The following is a 5,496-nucleotide window of genomic DNA, read 5'->3' on the forward strand; positions in this document are numbered from 1 at the left end:
GACTCTGGTATTACTTTATACTGAAGTATTTTTCTCTATAACTCAAAAGGTCTGGTGTCTATCAATGAGTTCCACATAGGACATAGTTTTATGCAGCATTCTTGATTACAGCAGGGTTACTATCCTCAAAAATGTGACAGCATAAACTTTTCCATGGCAATGTTGTAAGTCTTCTTAATGGAATTTACAGCAATTTCTATTATTAAATATCTCTACAGTGTTACTTTAGATCTCCTTGACCTTTGTTTACACAGGTCATACACTCCAACACAGACAGGTTCTCTGCTGAATACAAGTCACACGACTATGATGTTTGTGCAGGAAATTATTTTTCCTGACCCATAATATTTTTTATTATTCAAGACCAAGACAAAGCAATAAAGTCTGCAAAATTCACACAGCTAAATCTAAAGAAACAGAATCTGTTCCGTTTTGATTTTCATTTTGAATTTCCATTTCCATTGAAGCCTAAAGTTCTTCAAAATCTTCTCACTTTTATGAGAAAAAAAATACTAGAAATGGCAAGCTTCCAGCAGAAAATGAAATACAGCATAGAGCTTGTCCCTTTTCATCAGGCTTTTGTGTTTAAACTCTCCTTTTTAGTTTTGCTCATAGCGCAGTCAAAGATATATGTAAGTTGCTCAACATCAGCTCTCAAGCCCTCAGATTCCCCTTGTGTCTATGAGGAAATAACCAGTCCCACACACTGGAGTCATAGAGTTCAAAGTGTTTTAAACACATCCTCATGTCCTGCAACCCAGAACCTGGTCCAGATCCAACTTTATTAACACAGTCATACATAAAGGCAGCTGTTGAGGAAGAAGGAGGTGAACCTACTCCTAGCAATAAAATGTTTAGATGTTTTTAATCAAGCCTAAACATTTGGACATGGATTGATTTTCTGAAAGGTACAAAAACACACAGAAATGATCACATGTCAGTAACTAGGCTGTTTTCAATAGTAGGTGACAGCGTCATTCCTTTAGCAGCTGATTCAGACATTGCTGTGTACTGTAGTCCTCTCCTGTATAATTCAGCTGTGTGAGGTACAGATCATCTTTCTCTGAAATTAAATTCTTTCTGATCATCAGTCAGAAGTACATTGGATACAAGCTAATAACCCACAAACACTTCCATACGCATTAAGCTATAGCCATACAGAGCTCTCCTAGCGGGAGAAATATCAACTTTCTTTTCCTATTTATGCACATTTCCTTTCAGATTAGAGGTAATATGGTCACAAAACTGCACACCCTGAGAAAAAAATCATAAATCAGTCTGTGGACTGGTGTTTCCAGGCCCCAAAGCTATCCAGTGATATTTAGCAGAGTGAAGCTGGGATCAGTGTTGGTATCAGGGGGCCAGGGAGGTTACAGCTGCCCTGCTCTGTCAGTGCTTCATGCAGCTTTCTCAGGTTGCACTGGTACAGCAGGAGGTCTAATATAGCTCCATATTTCTTAGGGAAAGCTCCTCTCTTTCCCCTGAGAGCTTTCACCTACTCTTGCAAGCTATAGTCTCTAACAAGTTCTCAAATGTGAAGAGATTCTTCTGATAGGTCATCCCATTTGGAAGGAAAGGGACAAAGGCACCTGATGTCCTAGTTCTATAGGGTGCTTTTAAAGAGCTGTCTCCTGAACTGCAAGAACCTCCGAAAGTTTACTGAACTGGGTAGTGCTGTAATGTCAGTGGTTTCAGTGAGACACTGCTCGCACCCATCTCCTCTCTGTCTCTACATAGACTGATACAGGCAGGCAGCCAACAGGCTCTTGCAAAATAACTTTGTGTATAAGGAACATGGGAAAAGCACAGTCTGAAGTGATTACACAGTAACTGTACCGATAAAGTTACAGAAAGTGAATTTCCCTATGACCCTGTGGTTTCACTACTGGAATAATATGAAAAGAGAGAGACAAAGCTGGCTGCTAGCTGTGACGTGACATCAACAGGGAAGTTACAAGAAAGATTTGTTTAAGGTGATTTCATTTACTTCTTAAAGCATTGATGACATTACACTAACAGAACCAAAAAGTGAGTCACATGCGTAATTGCTGCTTGGAGCTATCAGGATCTATATAAGGGTTTTAGCTCTGGTCTTGGCAGACAGAAAGTCAAAATCTTTCTGCTGCAGCAAGGCTCCTCATCAAGATGGGCACCATGCACTACCTCCTGCTTTGTGCTCTCATCTTCCTGCCTGAGACTCCTGCTTTTCCACTACTACCAAGACCAGAATCATGGAGCAGCATAGACCTTGAGAAAGTAAAGGTATGTTACATGGGGGGAAACAATACTACATTGTGAGTAATAGGATTTTGATTCAATTTCTACATTCCTTTCCTACCTGTTTGTATTATCCTTGTCTTGCATTACAACAACAGTTTTTGCAGACGTGATATAAAACAGTTTAAACTTGCAGACTAGCTTAAACATCTTAAGGCTAACTTTAAAAAGAGACAAAGTTCCAATTGGTAAATAAAGGGGAGCATGTAATTTTTAAAAGGAGTCCAAAATTTTATGTGTGCTGTTTTAGAAGGCTGTAGATTTGAATGCTCAGTAAATTGTGGTAACTTGACAGGATTTCTTACTTACAGTGTCTCATTGCTGTTACGATTCTTTTTTATATATGCTGATCTCTATTATATATGCTGATCTCTATTACTGAGAGAGCAGAATTTGGTAAATTGAAATGGAAAGATACAAATAAAATTAGAAATGGATGATGCAGAATGAAGAAACAATTCAAACAAATGTAAAATGCAATTACCAAAATATCACATATATACACATTAATCTGTATTTTCCCTCTTCTCTTCCAGAGATATCTTGATAAATTCTTCCCAATTTTGTCAAAAACACAAAACCTAAGCATAGAAGAAAGGATTAAAGAAATGCAGAAGTTTTTCCACCTGACTGTAACTGGAAAATTAGACAAAGAAACAGAAGGAATAATGATAATGCCCAGATGTGGTATGCCTGATGTAGCAGAATACCAAACATTTCCTGGAACTCCAAGATGGAAAAAAACACATTTAACTTACAAGTAAGTGATGTTTCAGGTTTTCTGAAGGGAATTGCTCTGTATTTGACTAGGTGGGTTTCCTTCACAGCCTGAATGAAATTAACCTGTTTTTCTTTGCTGACAGGATTCTCAGTTATACATCTGATCTACCCAGACGGAAAGTGGATGATGCAGTTAGGAGGGCCTTGATGGTATGGAGTGATGTGACTCCACTGCAATTCCGAAAAGTTGACACGGGCCTGGCAGACATTGAGATTAGATTTGCACGTCGTGGTGAGAATACCTGTCCTTTTTAACATACAATGGTCCATATTTTACTCAAAGCATGTATTTTTATAGCCATAGCTTTAAGGAAGAACAAAGAGTTTGGAATTAAATCAAAGTCTCCACAAATTTTATCTACTTTATATCATGCCACCAACTTTCTATGCCATTGTTCAATTTTACTCCTATAAGAGAGTTATAAAAATCCTTTCAGAGTCACAGATGTGAAATGAAGGGAGAATTTGGCCCCAGAATGAGACACTTAAACTTAGATGTTCAAGGTGTTTTTGCCTTGATAAAAATGTGCAAACTACAGAGAAGAGCTCTGTAGAGCAAATTAGCAGCTTCTGAAGATCCAGCCTCCTTAGGCTGCATTCAAGCAGCTTAAGGCAGGTTTACTCAGGCCTAGACCCAGCCTGGTTCCCAGAATAAGCACACTTTGGCAGCTGGGGTGCATTATGTTTGGCCATAGAAAGTCTCTTCTGGTTGATTTGTTTCTAGAAGGAATGGTATCTTGCATCCCAAGACTGCACCAAGGTGCAGCAGCCAAAGTGTGGTAAGTGGGGTGAACAGAAGTCACTTCAGAAATCCATCTGTGATCTGGAGTAGTCTATGGATGTACCTTGAACATGTGCCTGGCATGTAAACTGACAGCTTAGACTCACTAAATGCCTACTTTAAGCTTGTCTGGCTTGCTCTCTAGATCCATTGACAATACTCATTAGAGCACCACTGACTGGTAGTGCAGATCAGGCATCTGGCCTGCAAGCAGATGAGCACCAAAATGTGCAAAGCCTGTGTGTCACTGATGGCAAGAACATTAGGGTGCCATAAAGAGGTGACCTCACGTCCCAGTCAAAGGCAGAAGTGATCCTTCAATCTGGAATGGGTTTTAATTCCATGTCACACACTAGGATTAAGTCTCTACTGCCTGTGTTAGTCGTGCCCTAAGGGCCATCCACATGGTCTGGGAGAAAGGACACAGGATGGCATCTCATTTCCCAACTACTCCTCAGTAAAGTCAGAGACTCACTATGAGGGAGAGGGAAATTTTCCAAGTTGGTTCAACTCTGATCCAGCTCTTGCTCTCAAGGTAGGAAAGAGAAAATTCCACCTGCACTATGACAGAAGCAGATAATACACCAGACCTCAAGGCTGGGAATAAATGAACTTATCTCTACAGAAACATGGTTATCTATCCAAAATCACCATCCATACTAAAATCAGTGCAATTGATAATGTCTACAACTAATATTGCCCAGCACTTTTCAGCATCAAACATATTCACAACAGATATTAACAACAAGATATTAACAACAGTCTTGTCAAGCATTAAGTATTTATTCTGAAATCATCCCTGATTGTGACCTCAGGACCACACTTCTGACAAAAGCTCAGGGAAAAATACTCAGCTCTTCCTGAAACATGCAGCAAACCAAACTATCAAATACAAGATTTGAACTTAAGCGAGGAATTTGGAGAGTGTTTCCCTAAGCCTCTCTTCTCATTTTCACAACCTTGCTGCCATTGTAAGATTTTTTTAACAATTGGTAGCCAGCAAAACTAGCATAAACCAAGAGCATGCTTCTACTTGCTAAAGTTAAATATGACAACTGATCTCATCTGATGACATTGATTTATTTCAAATGCAGAGCATGGTGATGGATCTCCTTTCGATGGAAGAGGTAGAGTACTGGCCCATGCTTTTCTACCTGGAAAAAGCTGTAGCTGAGATACTCATTTTGATGATGATGAAAAATGGTCAGATGTCAATCAAGGTAAATCTCACATGTGTAGATGAAAGGGAAAGGCAAATATTGTACATGTTGGAAGAACACAGCCACAGGAAATACTTTCAATTCCTCTTCACCTTCAGTGCTACTTCAGTACTAACATTTCTATCCTTTTCAACTACCATTATAACTACTAGGGCTTCATTACCATGAACACCTACATAATGCCTCTTCTGACCATCATTTAAAGCACTATTTGCAGGCTAAACAAGGATTGTGAGCCTTTGATTCCTACATAAATTGTGAACAGGTAAATTGACTTGCTTCTAGGAATGTGGTCGACCAAAAGCAGAGTCCAAAAGAGACTCAGAGTCTCTAGAGGCATATGCAAGGAATCAGTAGATTTTTTATAAAATATTACAGTAATAAAAGAAAGCTCAGCAATATGAATCAAAAGCCTGGGGTTTCATTTCAAGATGGATC

General features: G+C 39.2%; 1 pseudogene; it reads left to right on the forward strand.

The window, feature by feature from the left end:
• Positions 1 to 2,145: 2,145 nt before the first annotated feature.
• Positions 2,146 to 5,496, forward strand: part of LOC102045552 — a 12,340-nt pseudogene continuing 8,989 nt past the window's right edge.

Source organism: Geospiza fortis, unplaced genomic scaffold (genome assembly GCF_000277835.1).
Source record: "Geospiza fortis unplaced genomic scaffold, GeoFor_1.0 scaffold16, whole genome shotgun sequence".
In the NCBI taxonomy this organism is placed as follows: domain Eukaryota; kingdom Metazoa; phylum Chordata; class Aves; order Passeriformes; family Thraupidae; genus Geospiza; species Geospiza fortis.